Genomic DNA, 22,017 nt, shown 5'->3' on the forward strand with positions numbered 1-22,017 from the left:
ACTTAATTACAGCTCTACCATTTCAAGAAGCTTACACATTGATATCTCCACTTTTAACAAGACAATTACAACAGAAGTAATTTTCAAGTCATTGGAGAATAAAATTGGGAGGGGTAATAAAAACAAATGTCTGTTGCCCAGCCAATTGGTGTGATTAAAACATTCCATTCCAATTCATTTCTGTGACCCTTGAATTCACTTAAAATATCTAAGGGATGTGAACGGTTGTAGGAAAGCATAGAGTGATTTATGGACGCTAATAGCATTAGCTGTTTTTGTGATTAGTGTTCATGTCTCTGAGACTTTGGTTCAAACGCTAGTATATAGACTAAAGCACAAAATATTAAGTTGACCACAGTATCCATAGTGTGTTGTAATGTTAGAAATGCAAACTTTGAAAAGGTGTAAATCTGAAGTCATTTTTTTCTACAATGAATCAGTGATCTTACTCCGAAATTACGATATTGACTGTAAAGTGCATTAAGATGTCATTAAAGATGATAATGTGGCATTTGTCTTATTAATGTTTTTATGATTCAAATAGGTTTCTTCTTCCAATTTCTTTGTGCAAACCTCATGTTAGAAGCTTTGAGAATTTTAAAAAATATTTCTTGAACACCTTGCTGGGGATCAAACTTAGAACTGTTAATACTTGGTTACATCTGGAAAACCTTGTTTCAGGTGATCCTGGGATTTCAAAATAGTGTGAAAATAAAGAACAAAAATGATGAGAAAATTCTTCACTCAGAGTCTTAGAGTACTACAGCATAGAAACAGGGCCTTCAGCCCTTCTAGTCTGTTCCCAGTTGTTATTCTACAAAGCCCTATTGACCTGCACCTCTCCATACCCTTCTTATCCAGGTATTTCTCCAAACTCCACTTAAACGTTGCAATCTAGCCTGTATCCACTACTTCCGCTGGCAGAAATTTGTCAGGTTCCTAGAAGTATTTTAAAAAAGAGTACACTTGTGGGCACATGGAGCATCAAGGGAATGGGAATATGATGACATTAGAAAGACTGCAGAATAGATCCTGGAATTTGGAGCAACACACAAAATATTGGAGAAAATCAGCAAGGCAGCCAGCAATGGAGGAACGCCGATAAGCCAAAAACACAAAGGAATTGATAATTTCTTTGCCACAGCTGTTCCATCTTGGTGTTCATTATTCTTCCTAAGAACATATCAGCTATCTTTGAATTCTCTCAATATCTTTTCCTGTCATTCGCTGTAGGTTGCTGAAACATTTAGAACTTTAGAATTGCACTGAAATGGTTCATGTCAGTGACAAAACCTATTTAATAGCTACTAAAGCACTGTCCGTGTAGCAGAAACAGATTTCAAGGTGTTTAACATGTGCTCTACACCCAAAAATTGATACTGAGCTGGAGAAGGAGGTACAGTTAGCCCTCCTTATCCACAGGGGATTGTTTGCAGGACCCCCTGCGGATACCAATAAAACGCAGATTCTCAAGGAGGTGGACTTTAGGACCCAGCGGAGCACCGGAGCTCATTTAACCTGTCTCAGTGCAGTGGACTTTAGGACCCAGCAGAGCTTGGTACCTGTTGCCTGCAGTGTTTCTGTTCTGGAAAATGATCACGATTGAAAATAAAGTGGAAATAATAAAGCGGTCGGAAAGAAGTGAAATGCCATCAGTCATTGGAAAAGCATTAGGCTATAGTCGGGATAAAGTGAGTATAATGGAGCATGTGAAAGGCCCTGCCCCGATGAAAGCTACAATTATTACTAAGCAACACAATGGTTTAATTATTGAAATACATATGTTTCTTAAGTGTTTTATATGCATAGATAAAATATATACTATTTACGAAGACAAACGTTTGACTAACTGACGCTAAATAATACCGTATGTACCTGTTCTGACTTAGAAAACTTGCAATTTTTTTCCAATTCCCGATCCATGGTAACCTATGCACATCCTCCTATGTACTTTAAATCATCTCTAGATTACTTATAATACATAATGTAATGTAAATGCTATGTAAATAGTTGTTATAATGTATTGTTTAGTGAATAATGACAAGAAAAAAAGTCTGCACTTGTTCAAACAAGTGCTGGAAAGAAAACCTCCAGGTTTTCACTATCTGCACATGCGGAACCCGCGGATAAGGAGGGCCGACTGTATTAGGGTAAATGATCAAAAACTTAATCAAGGAAGCAGATTTCATGAACGGGCCATGAAAATCCCATGGAGATATAGATTTCTAGCTCAGATTTGCAATGATAAGTTAAGCCTACACATCTAATGACAAACAAGTTTTATTTTGCAAGATAAACGATTGCTAGATATATCTACATGAACTGCTAGACATATCCACATTTGTAGTATTAAAATTTGGAACGGAGTTGGATCTTCATTCTTTTTAACATACCTTCACTGTCTATCTGTGAAACAGTCATGTGACAAATTTTCTCAGTCCTGATAAATCCCAATGGGGCTTTTATAGTCAGACAGCATGGCAACAGGATACTTGTGTTGCAAGGACGAGGCTGAGGATGAACCCAAGTGCAGAACACGGGCGGGGAGGCAGAGTCAGGAGGCATTCTTGACGTAGTGAGTATGGAATTGGTATCCAGTAGCGATGTTGGACTTAGAACTGGCAATCCTAAGAACCATGAAACAAGGTAACTTACACCGGAGGCAACCAATGAACTGGCAGCTTCTTGTTGTGATCACAGGGTTTTTATATTGCATTTTGCTGATGGAAAGCAGGTGTTTGTAGTTAGTAGAACCTGAGAATGATTGGAAACTAAACAATGTGACTGAGGCCCAATTCCTGAGGTAAATAGCCAGGTGGGCGATTGTAAGAATGGACCATGAAAATTTAACTTTTAGTAATCCCATTTACACACATTAAGCGCATAGTGTTTGATATCTTGATAATTCAAATATCTATCTGGATGCTCCTGAAATGTTGTGAGAGTTTTCTGCACAACCTCTTCAGGCAGTGCCTTCCAGGTTCCAACCACCTTCTGTGCAAGATATTCTTCCTTAGATCCCTTCTAAAACCTCCAATTTCTTACCTTGAATCTATGCATTTGTCTTTGTCACCTCCACCATGGGAAAAGCAGTTTACTACCTATCGTATTTACACCTCTTTTAAGTTTACATTCTGTACCTTTGTAGGTTCCTCTACCATGGGGTAAGAAAACCTGGCCTATCCTGTCTTGTCTTATAATCATAATGGTCAAATTCAGGCAACGTCTTAGTGAATCTTGACTTTCCACTTTTCAATGTAATCATAACACATCAATTCTATATTATGATGATCATAACTGCACACAATTTGCCAGATTAAGCATAATCAACATAAGATTATATCACAGCTCTTTCTAAAGCATGATCTTGTTTATTAGCTCATTTACCTGTGCTGCCATGTTAAGGCACCTTTGGATGTGTACCAAAGATGTACATCTTTTCATTTACACTCCTATGGCCCTGCCATTTATTATGTATATCCTACCCTTGTTTGCCTTCACAAAATAAATCACTTGGCATTTGTCAGGATTACGTTCCATTTGTCATTTCTCTGCCCAGCTAGCAGGCTGATCTACATCCTGCTGTAGACTTAAATAACCTTCTGCAGTATCTACAACACCACCGTTGCTTGTATCATCAGCAATTTGTCATACTTAATGTGTTCATATACTGGATGTTAACATACACTATAAACGTCCAGGGTCCCAGCAACAATCACCATATATCGCCAGTTACAGACTTCCTATCATGAAATCAGATCTCCACCACCAGCCACTACCTTGGATCCCACAGGCTCCAAAAACCCGGGCCAGCCTACTATGCAAGATATCATCATGGGCCATTCTACGTCCCACATCTACAATATCTATTGCACTCATCATAAGCTTACCTTTAAGTTACCTCTTAAAAAAATCGGTCAAATATATGAGGCGAGACATCTCACTGACAAACCATTCTGACTATCCCTAATAAATCTCTACTTTTCCAAATGATGATAAATTCTGTGCTTTCAGTTTTTTTTCTATATTTTCTCTATTACTGATCTATAGACTGCTGGCTTATCCCTGTTGCCTTTCCGAAAGTACAGAATTTGCCGTCCTCCAGTCACCCACTGCTTCAGCCATGGCTAATGGGGAAAAAAAAATTGTTAGGGCTCCAGCAATTGTCTCCAATGTCTCTCTAATACATCTCATAAGCTACTGGGGATTTTTCACCTTTTATGCATCCCTGGACAATGAGCTTCTTCTCCTTGCTAATGTAAACTCACATCAGAATATCACTGTCCTTCACTCACTGTCCCATGTCCTTCTCCTTAGTGAATGCTGATGGGAAGTATCCATCTATCGTATCACTAATCTCCCTGACCCCTATGATCATGGGGTGGGGGGAGCTATTCTTTTCTGTGTTGTTCATGTCCTCTTAATACATTGAAGTGTCTTGGAATCACCTATATCTTGTCTTTCAATTATATTTCGTGGCCCCTTTCCACTCTCCAAATTTCCTTGTTAAGTACTTCCCTGCACTCTCTGTGTTCTTCAGGTGACTCTGTCATTTTCTATTTCCTGTCTCTGTTAAACCAGGGGTTCCCACCCTTTCTAATGCCACGGATCCCCACCATTAACCAAGGGGTCCATGAACCCCTGAGTTAAATGCCTTATAAGCTCCTCAGCATTCTTGCTGATAAATCATGCTATCCTTATGTTTCCCAGTGCTGAAGAGAAGGTATGGCTTGTGAAGATAAGAGACAATAGGTATAGAAAGAAATGAATACACAGTGGGAATATTCCTTGAGCTAAAAAAAGCACTTGACACAATTGACCATAAATTATTATTAACAAAATTAGAAAGAGATGGTATTAAAGAGGTGGCACATAACTGGTTAAGTAGTTATTTGGAAGACAGGTATCAGTATGTACAGATAAACAACTCGAATTCAAAACTTTTGAGGGTAACTTATGGGGTTCCACAAGGTGCAGTGCTTGGTCCATTGCTGTTTATTTTGTATATAGACGATACATGTATGGTCTCTCAGACATTAAAATGTATATTATATGCTAATGATACAACTAGTGGAAAACATCTGAAACAACTTTTGGATACAGTGGAGAAAGAACTAAAAATTATAAAGAAATGGTTTGATACTTACAAATTATCACTGAATCTAAGTAAAACTAATTTCATAATATTTGGAAACCGTGTACCAAACTCATATAGTAAACTTAGAATAAATGATGTTGAAATTGATAAGGTATCTGAAACCAAATTTTTAGGAGTGATAATAGATAGTAAATTAAGCTGGAAACCACAAATAAATTATGTCAAAGCAAAAATGTCAAAATCTATTGCAATACTGTACAAAGCGCTAAATTTCTTAAACCAAGAATTTTTGTGTACATTATACTGTTCACTTATAGTCCCATACATGACTGACTGTGTAGAGGTATGGGGAAATACATAAAAAAACAAATACAAATTCAAGTTTTCTACTCCAAAAGAAAGTTACACGATTTGTAAATAAGACAAGTTATTATGAGCCAACCAATCCACTATTTATTCAACTAAACAGTTTAAAATTCAGAGATTTCGTAGATTTTAAAATAATACAAATTATGTATAAAGTAAAAAATGGACAGCTACCACAAAGTATCCAAAGGTTGTTTATAATGAGAGAAAGTCAACATGATTTGAGAGGAACATGCATATTTCAAAAACAAAGGATTAGAACAAATGTAAAAAATCATTGTATTTTAGTCAGAGGAGTGAACCTACTGAACAGAATTGTAGTGAGAATTTAAAAGGATGCACCACACTTAACAAGTTTAAAAAATTATTTATTGAACAAATAATACATGATTTAAAATGAATGGGAGTAATGTAAATAAATGATATTTGGAATTGTATTTTGTGTTAAAAGATTATGAAATTTTTGGTTTTTGATGTGATGATTGATGCCAAATATGTTGTTGTATAAGTAAGAGGGGCAGACGTAATAAGCTGTAGCTTCAGCCTACCCCCTTTTGGTCTTTTTTAAAGAATATCCATGTTTTTTTGTTGTAATTTTATCCTATGAAATTATCGTTATGAAATCATCATTGTAAGTGATGCTTTTTGTTATGTTTGTACTGTCCGAAATAAATTAATTTCTTTCTTTCATTCATTTGTTCATAGCCTTTCCTTTCTAATCTAAGCATAGTAAAATAGCTCAGTGTCTGAAACAATGGAGGAGTTATAGCATTTCAAACTTGATGAAGAGAACTCATATTTGACCTGTTTGACAAAGTATTTGGGGGAAAACATTGCAGAAAAAGGCCATGTAGAGCCAACACAGCAGAAGTAAAATTTCAGCATGTTGCCGTACTTGAAACCCTTACTGGGGTAAAGCCCACAATGACCTCAGAAGTAGGTAAATAATGGAAGAGACAGAGTTGGGTGATGATAGTAAGATGGGAACCCAGATGAGCAGATGCACAAAAAATGAAACAAAGGACACCTTACTAACTGACTCCTTGACCACCAGAGATGATTGCAACCCTGACACAACAACATGAGCTAAATGCTGAGCAGAAAGCCTGGTGAATGCTGTTTTCTAAAGTTTATCAACTATCTGAGCAAGTATTTTTCCACCTAAGCAGGAGTTTTGAGCCAGTCATGCAGTCGATTAACAAGGATGTAGAATGTTGTTAGTAAGATATTCATGAGAACATAGTCAATTGGATTAAGAAGGCAGCCGTAGAAGAGCCTGCATGCTGCACTAAGATGAAAGGAGTTAGGAGCTGTGGTGAGACTACACTTGGAGCATTGCATTAAATTTGATTTAAGCTGGAAAGAGTGCGAAGATGATTTATGAAAATATTGCTTGCTAGGCTTCAAGGGCCTGAATTGTAGGGAGGTTACATAGGCTAGGACTTCATTCCTGTGAGGACAGGACAGTGAGGGATGACTCTACAGAGTTTTATAAAATCAAGAGGGCCAGAGACAGGATGAATACAAAAATCTTTCTCCCCCGGGGAAAAACGGAAGGACATGGGTCTCAAGTGAAAGGAGACATTTTTAAAAGGGAAACGAGGAACAACTTTTTCACACAGAGAGTGTTGCATTCATGGAATGTACTGGCAGAGGATGTGGATGAGGCAGGAACAACATCAACATTTAAAAGACATTTTAACAGGTACGTACGTAGGAGAGGTGGAGAGATACTGGATGAGCTGAGTTGGTCATCTTCTTTGACATGGGTGTGTTATGCTGAAAAGCCCGTCTCTGTGCTGTCTTACTTTAAGACTATCCTCTATTCATTTCCCCTCTCTCCCCTTCCACTCATTCCCTCTCCCACTCGCTTACCCTTCTGTTTCCCTCTTTCTCTTCCTCACTTTCTCCACCTGCCCTGCTCATCACTCTCCAGTCGGCAGCTCCGGTTTAGATCTGTACTCTCCTCATTTCTACAATCACATTGAGGCAGTGGGAGACAAGAAGCAGTATGGGTTGAAGGTCTGGGAAAAAGATTCTGGCCTGGAGGGTTGGGTGGATTGTGGAACTGATCTTAGCAGATGAAAACCCGCTTCAGGAGGTGGAGCAATGGCAAGAATCCAGCCTAGAAAGGGGTGACAAATGCAGAGACTGGTAGCATAATCCCAAAAGGAGAGGGATCAGCAGAGAAAGTTTTGTCTTGTGTAGGATTTTTGTAACTTAATATTAAGCAGTGAAAGTCCAAAGTGTTGTGTGTGCTTTGATGGTGGCTAAGTGACATGAAGGCTATGTAAGGGCAAGTATCCTTCCCTGAGAGTCCAAGCTTCAAAAAATGAAAGTTACTTCAATGACTTCAGAAGTATACTGTATATAAGGGATGATTACCACTTGGGATAGTGTCATAAATTTGGTTTGCCTTAAAGCTGATTTAATATAGTTATGAGCACACACAGCAATTCAGGAAAAGTTTCTTCCCCTCTGCCATCCGATTCCTGAATAGACTTTGAAGCTTTGGACACTACCTCACTTTTTAAATATACAGTATTTCTGACTTTGCACATTTTTAATAATCTGTTCAACATGTGTAATTTACTTGTTTATTTTTGTTTTATTTTATTTATTATTACTATTTTTTCTGTCTCTGCTTGATTATGTATTGCATTGAACTGCTGCTGCTAAGTTAACAAATTTCACGTCACATGCCGGTGATAATAAACCTGATTCTGATTCTGATTCTGAATTAGTTAAGGAATTTGTTTGGGTAGATAAGCCATTTCCTTTGGCATGCCAGAACAAACAGGTTGTACTTCAAAAATAGAGGCAGGATATTCAAAACGGAAAACACTCTAGAATTCTACACTGCTTACCCTCAAAAGAATTTGGGTTCCTGGGCTAATTGACAAGATTGTGTCAGTTTGGAGCACTGAGGGCTTTGGGACACATACAAACAAGTACTCTATTTTAAACATGACATTGGAGTGAATAGTACAATTCTTATGTTTTTATCATGATCTTCACTATCACAGGCTGTACTTCAAATAACGGTCTTTACGTGTGATTGATCAGCTGATATGCTAAAATCCTGTTCTGCTCTTGAGTCCCACATCCCAATGAAATAATGAGCTGCAACATTGTCCATTTGAATCTCCTCAAATGTTATCTGACCTACTGAATATCTCTAGTATTTTCTAGTCTTGTATAGGTTTCCAGCATCTGCTTTTTGATTTTCAAGCCCCTGCCTTATGCTGGCATTGAATTCTGCTATATTAGAACCACTGCCAAGGGTTGTTTTACTCAGTGAGTTGTCCCCTAAGCCTCTGAGCTTTATCAGTGTCCTCACATGCCCCTTCTGGTGCACAAAGATACCCAGCAATGGCTGATAAGAGGAGGCTATGTATTATAAAATTCCTCTCCATCATTCACTTCCAGCAGCATTGTGGTGACACAATGAAAAGCTTCTATTCAACACATTTGCCAAGCTTGCCTTCACTTTCAGAATCTTTATCATCCATGTTCTTCAGAAACATCCTGCTTCAATTCTTAGGACTGATTTTTATCAAGGCTCAACAAGTAAAAACCTTCTCAGTTTTTTCCCTTAAATTTAACAGGGAGTATATTTTGAACATGAATGACAATGAAAGCTCAAGCAAAGAAGCCAGTAGATTTAATTACAATACATAAATCAGTTCTTTATAACATTTGCATAATTTTCAACTTTCAAATTTGTTGCAATTTTTAACAGGAAATAGTCACTAACAAACACTAACAATTAGCCTAAGAAATAGAGTTTTGTGCAAAAGTCTTGAGCACCCTATATGTTTTAAATGATTTCAGATGATATGGGCTCTGCAAATCCCTGAGGCTGTCTAGGATTACTTGGAGAGGCAGAAGCATGTGAGTCAGCCAAAGTCTGAACAAGAAATGTGGCAAGTTCTCCAAGATGTGTGGAACAACCTCCCAGCCAATTTTCTTAAAAAATCTGCATGACTATGTATCTAAGAGAAATGATGCAGTTTTAAAGGCAAAGGGTGGTCACACCAAATACTGATTTGATTTGATTTTTTTACTGTTTACTGCTCTTTACACTAATATTTTGATATTTAGAAACTTTTCATTTCATTACTTTTTTGAAAGCATCTTTGCTTTATAGAATTTTTCTAGATGTGCCTGAGAAATTTGCACAATACTGTATCTTTGTCAGGATTGCCTATGTATGCAACTGACCCAGTGTGAGATGAGAAACAGCTGTGCGCTTTTTCCTACAGAAACATGGCTCCAGGACAATATCCCAAACACAGCCATATAGCTAAAGAGACTAACTTATTTTCATGCAGATAGGCATATCACAATCTCTGGTAAGATCAGTGGGGAAAGGCTGTGTATTTATATTAACAAAAATCCATGTGTTATTTTTACAGTAGTTGCAACCCACTGTTCACTACTGGTAGAGTTTTTAATAGTGAAGTGGCCCTACTACCTACCAAGAGTGTTCCCAGCCACAGTGATTGTGACTGTAAATATATATATTGTATATATACATATATATAAACCCCTGCCATTCTGTGCCAATCCAGAAAATCACTGTGAGAACTCTCTGGGTTGGCCACCTTCAAACCACACACCCTGAATGATTTTTCCAAAATTTTAATTTCACTACCAGAGAAGAGAACACATTGGACTTCATATACACCAACATCCAAGGGACACGCAAGGCTGCACCCCACTCCTACCTTGGATAAACTGATCACTTTTTTTAAACAAAATCAACTGTATTCATAAAAACATTTACAAGAATAAACCATGTAATGCCTTTTTCATGCTTTACATTCATAGACAATGTTTTCAGTACTGTTATGCATTAGTTCTACTCATCAATAGTACTGCTTCCACTCATATGGCCTAAGAAAAGATTTTTTATTAATTCCATGCATACAGCCCATTGATGAAAGGTACTAAACCAGATTGTAAAGAAAGTAAGAGTTTGACCAGAAATAAGGAACATCAGCATTACAGGACCATTTTGAATACATGGGCGGGAACTGGTTTGGGAGGCTGATATCTATTGTCATCATATCAACATTGATGGATACACAGGATCTGTGATTGGCTACATGGCGAAGTGCATCGAGGATGTGACTGTCATTAAACCCGTCACCATTTGAGCCAATCAGAAGCATGGCTGACAGTGGAGGTCTGATCACTGCTGGAAGAACAAGATGCAGCCATCTGTTAGGGAGATAAGTTAGCTGTCAGGTTGGCAAGCACTGAGCTTTCCCATGCAGTCAGAAGGACAAAACTGGCCTACACACGGACAATCTACGTCCACTTCTGTAACACCAGGGACATGAAGTGCATGTGGCAGGACATTCTGGCTATAATGGACTATGAATCAATAACAATGAGCCCTCTTTTCCTGACTGGCTGAATGTCTCTCTAAACATGATTTGATGCTCTAAGTGATGTTTCAGTGAGAAATGCCCTGCCCCCTCCCTCACCCAAGGAACGGGCACTCTGTCTGGCTACAGCTAATGTGAGGAGACTTTAGCCAGGGTCAATCCATGCAAGGCTGCAGGGCTTTTCAACATACCTGGCCATGTGCTCCGAGACTGTTCAGCCCAGTCAGCAGAAGTTCTAAATTACATTTTCAGTATCTCCCTGCTGACTTCAAGGCTGTCTCCATCAACTCAGTGCCCAAGGATCTGACTGTATCCTGCCTCAATGACTACAGTCCCATGGGACTAACTTCAATAATAATGAAGAGCTTTGTGCAGCTTATCATGAAATGCATTAAATCCAGCCTTCCCAATGCATTGGTCCCCTACCAGATTGCATATCACCCAGTTCAGTCCACTAATGATGCCATACCTCTCTTTTTCACAGTCCCTGTCCCACCGGGAGAATGGTGTCTCCTATGTCAGAATCAAGTACATTGAGTTCAGTTCTGCTTTCAATACAATCATTCTCCAGAAACTGGTGGAAAACTGTCCATGTTGGGTCTCAACACTTCCCTCTGGATCTTGGACTTTCTGATGAGAGACGACAGACAGTCCATATTGTCAGCAACATCACACAGAGCACCGGTGCCCCCCAGGATTATGTGCTCCTCCACTCCTCACTGTCCTGCCAAATCCAGTTCTAGCCATATCATTAAGTTAGCCGATGTCAACCTCCTCAGCAACAATAATGAAACAGAAGACCGGGAAGAGGCAGAAAGACTTGTGGATTGCTGTAAAAACAACAACCTGAGTCTCAATGTGGACATGTCTGAAGAGATAATTGTGGACTTGAAGGAAGGTGCAGACTGACCACTCGTCACTGCTTCTCCATGGAGATATCAAAAGCACCAAGTTTCTTGATGTGCACATTAATCATGTCCATCAACACCACCTCTTTAGCCAAAGGAGCACAGCAGCACCTCCACTTCCTGAGAAGACTGAGGTAAGCAAAGCTCTCCACCCCTCCCCATCCTCACTACGTTCTACCAGAGCGCCATTCAGAGCGGAACAACCGCAAAGCTCTCCACCCACCCCATCCTCACTACGTTCTACCAGAGCGCCATTCAGAGTGGCACAACCGCAAAGCTCTCCACCCACCCCATCCTCACTACGTTCTACCAGAGCGCCATTCAGAGTGGCACAACCGCAAAGCTCTCCACCCACCCCATCCTCACTACGTTCTACCAGAGCGCCATTCAGAGTGGCACAACCGCAAAGCTCTCCACCCCCCCCATCCTCACTACGTTCTACCAGAGCGCCATTCAGAGTGGCACAACCGCAAAGCTCTCCACCCCCCCCATCCTCACTACGTTCTACCAGAGCGCCATTCAGAGTGGCACAACCGCAAAGCTCTCCACCCCCCCCATCCTCACTACGTTCTACCAGAGCGCCATTGAGAGCGGAACAACCGCAAAGCTCTCCACCCCCCCCCATCCTCACTACGTTCTACCAGAGCGCCATTGAGAGCGGAACAACCGCAAAGCTCTCCACCCCCCCCCCATCCTCACTACGTTCTACCAGAGCGCCATTCAGAGCGGAACAACCGCAAAGCTCTCCACCCCCCCCATCCTCACTACGTTCTACCAGAGCGCCATTCAGAGCGGCACAACCAGCTGCATCACCATCTGGTAAGGGAACTGCAAGACTCTGCAACGGATAGTGAGGACTGCTGAAAACATCAATGGGATCGTCCCTCCCCACTCCCTTCTACCCCACCCAATTCAGGACATATTTCAGAAGCACTGCATAAGCCGTGTCTCCAGCATTGTCCTATTCTTCCCACAATCTCTTTGATTACCTGCTGTCAGGCAGGAGGTACCGTAACAATAGAACTAGAACTGTCAGGCTGAGTAACAGCTCCTTCCATCAGGCTTTTAGACTTCTTAACGCTCTGCTGCCGCCCAGCACACATGTTCATCTGAATATCCTGGTCACTCTTTCATCTTCTATTGCTACTGCTTGTTCAATTATAATAGTGGTAGTAACATCATATGGTCCTACATAAACATATACTTTGCACTTTAAAAGTCTGGCAAATATTTATGACTAGGATGCTTAAGACCTTTGCACAGTACTATATATTGGTTAAAATAGGAAATGATTGGAAAACAGAAATAAGAGTACTTAGCTTTGTATTAGATCAGAAGTATTAAGTGTTACTTGGTAAATGGAAAGGTATAACACATTGTACTGTGCTAAAATCTTAGGCACATATAGAATATAGGCTACATATGTGCCTAAGACTTTTACATAGTACTGTATGTCAACCTCTCAAACTTCAGGCCATACCAGTCAGGAACTTTTATGACTGTATGTGCTGGATTGTAACTATGTGAAGGGTGTTACTGCATGTACTGTGTTTTGCATCTTGGCTCCAGAGGAACAATGTTTTATTTAGTTGTATATATATGAATAGTGAATGGAAGTATTTTTAAAGCTTGGACTCCTAGGGATGCATTTAAAAGCAAAACTTGGAAGGAAACCTGCCTGTGCATATGTTTGCGAGACTGTTGAGATTATTTAGATGAAAGAGTTTAGGGTAAACAAACCCTCAGGGGAAAGCGATCATAACATAATTGAATTCACCATGAAATCTGGGGGGAAGCTAAATGCTAATGTGTCAGTATTACAGTGCAGTAGAGGGAATTACAGAGGCATGAGTGAGGAGCTGGCCAGAATTGATTTGGAAAGTACACTGGCAGGGATAACGGCAGAGAAGCAATTCGGAAGGCACAGAATTTATAGATCCCAAAGAGGAAGAAGTTTTCTAAAGGAAAGATGACACAATTGTGGCTAACAAGAGAAGTCAAAGCCAATGTAGAAACCAAAGAGAGGGCATATAGTGGAGCAAAAATTAGTGGGAAGTTAGATGATTGTGAAGCTATTAAAAACCAACAGAAGACAACTAAAAAAGAAATTAAAAAGGTAAGGATGGAATATGAAAGTAAGCTAGCCAATAATATTAAAGAGGATACCAGAAGTTTCTTCAGAAAGAGAGGTGGGAAAGGATATCAGACAACTAGAAAATGATGTTGTAGAAGAAGTAATGGGGAACAATGAAATGGTGGATGAACCTCCTCTTTGGCAGGAGGCAAAGAGTGGGAATAAAGGGAGCCTTATCTGGTTGGCTGCCAATGACTAGTGGTGTTCCATGGTGGGTCTGTGTTGGGACCAATTCCTTTTATGTTATATGTCAAAGACTTGGATGATGAAATTGATGGCTTTGTTGCAAAGTTTGCAGTTGATATGAAGATAGGTGGTGGACCAGGTAGTTTTGAGGAAGTAGAGAGGCTACAGAAAGACTTAGATTGGGAGAATGGTCAAAGAAATGGCAGATGGAGTACAGTGTTGAGAATGTACAGTCATGCTCTTTGATAGAAGAAGTGAAAGGGTTGACTATTTTCTAAATGGAGAGAAATACAAAAAAACTGAGGTACAAAGGCACTTGGAGTCCTTGTGCAGGATTCCCTAAAGGTTAACTTGCAGGTTGAATCTGTGGTGAGGAAGACAAATGCAATGTTAGCATCATTTCACGAGAAATAGAATATAAAAGCAAGGATGTAACATTGAAACTTTACAAAGCACTCGTGAGGCCTTACTTGGAGTATTTTGAGCAGGTTTAGGCCCCTTATCTTAGAAGCTGGAGAGGGTTCAAAGGAGGTTCACAAAAATGATTGCAAGATTGAATGGCTTGTCATATGAAGTGCAGTTGATAGCCCTGGGCCTGAATTCACCAGAAGTCTGAAGAATGAAGGGTGATGTCATTAAAATCTAATGAATGGTGAAAGGCCTTGATAGACTGTATGTGGTGAAGATGTCTCCCATTGTGGGATAGTCTAAGATCAGAGGACACAGCCTCTGAATAGAGCGGTGTCCTTTTAGAACAAAGAGGAGGAGGGATTTCTTTAGCCAGTTAGTGATGAATCTATGGAATTCTTTCCTACAGCTGGCTGAGGAAGGGGACTTTATGTATATTTAAGGTAGAGGTTGATAGATTCTTGATTGGTCAGGATGTGATGAGATACAAGGAGAAGGCAAGAGATTGGAGCTGAGGGGAAAATTAGTTCAATCATGATGAAACGGTGGAGCAGATTCAATCATCCAAATGGCCTAATTCTGCTCCTATATCTTATGGCTTAAGGTCTTAACAGCTATAGGTTTATGCTTAACCTTTCATGTAGAGCAATGAACAATTAGGAGAAAGGCAGAGACCAAACATTGTGCAAAATGTGTTGAAGTTTAGTGAAGTTGAATGAAAGGGATAAAGAAGTCAATATACAGCTATCTTTTCAAAATGCTTTGAAGTGTCAAGATTTAAGAAATAATTTGTGTGCAAGAACTCAGAAGCAAAAACTTCAGCCACTGAAGTTATAGAAGACAGAGTGCATTAATACAGTCAAGAGAAATGTACCATTTCATTGTAGACTGTATTTATCTATACATACTTCTCCATATTTATTTTAAACAATAAAATAAAATCTGCATCCACCACTTCTACTGGCCGTTCATTCCACACTCTCACTGCCCCCTGAGTGAAGAGTTCCCATAACGTTCCACTTAAATATTTCACTTTTCACATTTAACCTATAAACTCTGATTCTAGTCTCACCCAAACTCAGTGGAAAGGTTTGCTTGCATTTACCCTATGTATACTGCTCATAATTTTGTATACCTCTTTCAAATCTCCCATTAGTCTTCTATGTTCTCGGGAATAAAGTCCTAACCTATTCAACCTTTGCCCATAACTTGGACCCTCAAAACTCAGCAATGCTCTTGTAAATCTCCATTAAATGTCATGTGCCAGTGAACCTGCTGCAGTGGTAATGTTTGGAGATTGCAGTGAAATGAGTACTACTTCTATTCACTTGTATAGCTTGCAACAGTAGTCTGATTTCCCTTACACTAATAAGATTAACACATTGAATTGATGAAGGCCTATTTCAAACCCACTTGAGCTTTGACTCCACCTATTGGGTCAGGGGAAAATTGTGGGACACACTTCTCCAATTTGGCTGGCAATGACTCCTCCATTACAATATTGAATCCATGAAATTAATCAAATGGTAAACAATAAAGAAAATCAGCTAATTTGAATAGCGTCAATACAGGACTAATCTTCCAATATTAAAGAATTTGGCGTTAATTCCCTTTATTGAATCTAGCCTATTAACACAAAGTTATATCATCAGATAATGTTACTGATTAAAAAAATGCATGGATGATATGCTAATCTAATCTAATAAAATCAAAGATCAATCCTGATTTTCTCACCAAACATATTAATACTGATTCCAGGGTTTGTCTTCTGAAGATAAATGTTTTTCTCTGTTTTGTGACCCCTCTTTCTGTTCTTCCTACACCACCCCATGCTCGAATTTGATAAACTGGCTCAGCTGACTTCTGAGCCACGAGAGGCCGAAGTTACTACATGGATAAGATTGATTAGTCTGGCAGACATTGCAACATCTTGCTCTGAGATGTATAAAATAAACATAATGCCAGTCATTGAGGGAACACTGGGATGCTGGTGCATATGAAATGAACTTTGAAAAGCAAGGCTATCCGTTGCTCTGAGTGAAACATCAAGCTCACATCTGGGATATTTTCATCCACATAATTTTCCCAATCTATTATGGAGGCTGCACTTGGTTCTTTTGTGCTTAATAAATGCAAGTCACATGTTCAATCCTAAGACAATCAATTTAGTTTGGTAATTGCATAAATGTCTACTGTCATGAAAATGTCATCAACTACACAAATGGTACAGGACAGGCATTAAGCAAGCAGAGATGAATTGTGCCCAGGACAGTTTCTGGATGAGCATTAATTCACCCTGAAATGACCATTCTGATCAACTGAGCCTAGAGTTGCTTGCATGATTTGTGTATAAAATGCAAATGCATAAGAAATCCCTGCAACTTAGTTCCAATCAGTTCTAACATGGTTATGAACTTGAAAGCATGCAGTGAAAATGCAAAGCGCTAGGGAAGATGTTTCCCAATTAAGATAATATGTAAACACACACTAAAAGTAAGTGCACAAAGGAAGGGTCAGCAAAGGTTCATTGAGTGAATGAGATGGGCCATAAAGCAGTATGTAGGGTTAGATTTACAGTGCCAGTTAACCATAATGTACCTGGTGTCAATCAAGATAGATTCTGTGGAAGAAATAATGGATTTATGTATCCACTATAAGATGTTGGTTCAAGGGTAATCAGTGAGATTTCAATGACTGGAAAGTATATGTAATGTCCCCCCAAAGCATGCCATCAGTCTGGATGCTGGGCGTTTAAAAGCAATGAGTCATGTACTTACTAGGCGGACACCATATTGGATATACCTGTATCCCTGCTTGTTAATCAAAATATCCAGCCAATTATGTGGCAGGAACTTACTGCATAAAAGCATGAAAACATGGTCAAGAGATTCAGTTTTTGTTCAGAAGAAACATCAGAATGGGGAAGAAAAGTAATCTAAGAGGTTTGACTGTGACATGATTTTGTGCCAGACTAGTTCAAGCTGACAGGAAGGCAACAATTACTTAAATAACCATATACTACAACAGTGGTGTGCAGAAAAACATCTCTGAACACACATGTTGAACCTTGAAGTGGATGAGCTACAGCTGTAGAAGACCATGAACATACACAGTGACCACTTTATTAAGTAGAGGAAGTACCTAATAAAGTGGCTACTACGCATATACGAATGGACTACATTTCACATTAGGCTGGATGATGTACCGAGATTTCAGTGGAGGGAAGATCATAACAGCTGGTCTTTGGGGAAAGGAACCAGTGGACAAGGCAAAGTTAAACCAGGATGCAACTGAAACTGAACAAGTAAAACTAGAAATTTGAAGTGAATAAAGTCTTTAAGTCACTTGAACACAAGAGATTATCTAAGCTAGATTTTAGACAAGATAGGAGATGACTAGCCTGGCAGATAATGCAAGAGAAAGTGCTTTCTGGAGCTTGTCCAGCTTCTGAATGAGTACTTGCCCCATCTGACACGGATGAGTGAGCCATGTAGAATGATGTGGAACAGTGTTGGTTGGACAGTCCTTAGCAGCCAGTCAAGTGAATTGAGGAATTGATCACATGATAAGAAGGAATTAACACCACAGATAGACACCACACAAAGGAGTCTTGGAGCAATGATCTCACAGGAGAGTCAAACAAAAACACAAACAGTGTTCAAAATGAAAAGGAGCAATCCAGCTACTTCCTTTAGTCTGGAGAAGTCTGATCAGTGCATATGCAAGAAATTGTTCATTAACCTTGATTATAAGGCATTTGAGATCTTTGTTGTTAATCCCCGTGTGCCACTAAGGAGATTGTGGAGAATACTTGTGAGGATAAAGGCACACAGTGTAACAATTCAACATTGCATGGCTAAAAATATAAAGGCAGCTGATACAAGGGCACAAGTATGTAATAGGTTTGGAGATCATCAAACAAGATACATTCCAACCTTTAGTCATTGAATCAAGAGACTGTATACCACTAGACAAATATAATTCAGTGAGTCTCTTAGATAGAACAAAACATCATGTTCAGGCTATTCCAACATGAAGTGAAGGATGAACTAGGAATTCTAGATGACTCAATCCTTGGAGGCCTACCTGTTAGTACACAGAATAAAAATAAACACGTTCTCACTTTGAAAGTTTTTTTGACTAAAGTATTTTGTTAGTTTAACTTGCCAGCAGTAGGCTGGTAAATTGAAAAATACCACTGATACAGAAATCAGAAAGAAGATGCAAATGGCTCAGAAATAGACTCTGAACCTAGGAGGAAGGCAAGTGTGTGATCTCCTTCCCCGTCAATGGGTGCATGAATGAAGTTTCTTAAAAATCATCTGATGTTCCACTTACAGCAACTTTTCCAACAGTAAGGTGAAACACTCGCAGGATAGTAAGGGAAATTTCAATCTGAGTTTAAATTAACAAATCAATCAGCTAACCTGAGATAAGTTATAGCATATTTTAGCTGGTGTGAATATTCACCATGTCCAGCTGCTAGAGTTTACATTTATTGCCCCTCTGGGAACTAATTTACATCTCCCTCATACTACCAAGTCACACTGAAGCTCATTCACTTCCCTTTCCCTCTCAAAACAAATTTCTCAGATATTCTTATCAACATACCCTTTGGTCTCTATTTTTTTTTGCTCAGATGGATTTCTCTTCCAACTTTTTCTAACTCACAGAATTACTGATTTCATACTTAGAAACCGATTCTTGCATGTTAATGCTATAGCATTACTGCTCACATGAAGAAAGAAAGCAACTCCACTGGACAACAAATATTTTGCTTCCTGAATACTGTTGGGTGTATCCTATGGATTTTGGACTGCTGATCATTCAAATCACCATGAAATTTCCCTATTGTGTAGCATTTTTTGGAAATAGCCTACATTTGTTATTTCAATTCATAATTCAAGTCAGAATAACTGATGCCAATATTAAGGAAGGCATTTTTGTTGGTTCACAAATCAATCAGGTCATCAATGACAGGCAATTTGAAGAACTTCTAGTGGGACCAGAGAAAATCGCATGGAAGGCATTTAAGGATAGTGTTGAAATTTTCTTGGGAGCTGCAGAGCACCAAACTGCTTGACAAATATACTTCAAGCATGCAAAACCATGAAGTACGTATTACTAAATATTCACTTTCTACATTCCCATTTAGATTTCTTTCTTGCATATCTCAGTGCTGTCAGTGACAAGCACGGTGAAATGTTTCACCAGGACATTGCAGACATGGAGAAACAATATCCGGGCAACTGGAATCCATCAATGCTGGCTGATTATTGCTGGACAATTAAGTGAGAAGCCTCAGACACTGAGTACAAACAAAAATACTTACATTTTTAGCTTGGTTGAACTGCAAAGCATCAGCACTGTTATAACAATTATTTTTGATAAAAGTTAATTTCTTGATTTTCCAAGTTCCTATGTGATACAAGTAGTCTGAAGTTACATTTGTGTTCAGAATCAAGCGGTCTATTAAAAAACAAAAAAAAATTCTGAGGAAGCAACACTTTCCAAAGAATTTGTTGTGCCAAGCCATTGAACATACTTCAAAGCTGGTAATATATGCTTGCACAAATTAAAGTTTAAGATTCTTGATGTAAGAGTAAGGTACGTGCATTTTCACTACAAGTATTCATGCTGGAATTGCAGATACGTTGTAAATATATTTTCTTTGTTTACTTCAGGTCCATTAGAAAAAATTCTTCAAGAATTAGGAGGCACAGCTGGTCAAGATGGAATTCTGAATGATAAGTGGGGTTGGGAGTATTCCATATCTAGCAATTTAGTCTTGGAATAGTTTGTCAGGTTTTGATAGAAGAGCTTAATGAAATTAATTTGTAAGCACATTTCTGAGATTTAAAAAAAATATATACTGTATGTTGTTCCAGATATTCAATAGGATTTTCCTGTGAAGTCTATAAAAGAAGGTTGGGAATATTAAGTGAAGACAAGTGGCAGATTCAATTATATAAATGTTGATCCTATGCAAAGGAAAACTATGGTTGAGAACCATTGTTATATTAAAAGGGCTTATGGACTTTCTCGCCTCAAGTCAAGGTCCAATGTTCAAGGGAAACCATTGAGTAAAATTGTCATATTTGTGTGTGACTGCTTTATAGGAACTGAAATAAATTGCACTGTGCCTGAATATGGTTCAAGATAATAACATTGTTCTCCAAAGATTCCTCAGATATAAGCTGTTTTTAATGTGCTAAATGTTTGGCATTTTTATCTGCTTAGTGGGGCACACTTCAGTGAGATCTTGCATGCTTCAAAATGCTGTCAGTGCAAGAAAATCTATCTCAGTTTTATTTCAATACTCATTGGTGACTGCAAAAATGACTTAAAGATCAGCACATGACTGTCCATGTGACAGTATAGTAATTTGTGACAGTTCTTCAAAGTTTCTTAATTACTTTGAGAAATGAATGTCATACAATTGATGGAAGTTTACTTTTGCTTTTTAAGACCCCCCATGGCAGGATCTGAGTCTGTCATGCCAGGAATGAGATGCACAGCAAAACTCCAAATCTCCAGAAACCTCACGGGAATACCCTAATAATGGCACATTGACAATTCACATACAGACATGCTTTGTAGAAGGAAGGGTGCCAGAATTGGACTGATTTTCACTGTGGGTTCGTGCCCACAGAAGTGCGGTTTGTGTGGCAAACTTTTACAACCAACAATATCTTTCTGTTAAAGACAATACATTTATCTTGAATATTTGATCAATAGGGGAGGGGCTAAATGAGTAAACAAACTTTTCATATTCTCTCAATTATCTCTAATAAAACATGAAAAAATATGAAACTTATAGTCAGATCAAAAAGAATAGCATAGATATTACTAATACATCTGACATTTAAATGTTATCCTGAGGTTAAGAAATAAGGTATTTTTAGGCAGATCCGCGTTTTCTAATTTTATTCTAGTTGTCTGAATAAATAATGTTTTTGTTCCAGCAACCCAAAGACTATCTCAAAGTATGGTTGACAGTGTTACAATATTTTTATGCGCGCATGCAAAAAAGTGGACATTATTTGATCTTTACAGATTCCACGCGCATAAGCCATGCAACAAAATTCAGTCCATTATGGAAATGACCAAGGGAAACAAAAGTAGCATTACAATTTTGCATGAATTTTACTGGCACCATCCACCTGCTCTGTGAGATGGAGAGCTATGGAAAATTATGCATATTATCTATTCTTTCTATTTGTTCAACAAAGCTGACCTATTTAGCATAACTATTTCCCAATATGCAATGTCTGAATATTTGGCAGTCATGTAAATATCAACACTCCTTTCTCCTGAGGAACATGTCAAACATTTCTGAGCCAAGTGGGATGATATCCTGAAAAATCAGAATGCATAAGATTACAATGGGGAGTAAAAAGCAAACAAAACCAGAAAACCAATTTGTAGCTCATGCTTTAGGCATGCCAAATATCCCTTCTGTAATTCAGAGCTGAATTTTTTTTAATATTCTATATACTGAAATGAAAACAGTAAATTCAG

At 38.7% G+C, this 22,017-nt stretch overlaps 1 protein-coding gene across 1 annotated transcript in view; it reads right to left on the minus strand.

Annotated features, from left to right (window-relative positions):
* LOC132377892 (contactin-4-like) overlaps window positions 1–22,017 on the minus strand; it is a 1,978,611-nt gene that overhangs the window by 462,336 nt on the left and 1,494,258 nt on the right. The gene's annotated exons all lie outside the window — the stretch shown is intronic.

This window comes from Hypanus sabinus, chromosome 19 (assembly GCF_030144855.1).
Source record: "Hypanus sabinus isolate sHypSab1 chromosome 19, sHypSab1.hap1, whole genome shotgun sequence".
Classification (NCBI taxonomy): Eukaryota; Metazoa; Chordata; class Chondrichthyes; order Myliobatiformes; family Dasyatidae; genus Hypanus; species Hypanus sabinus.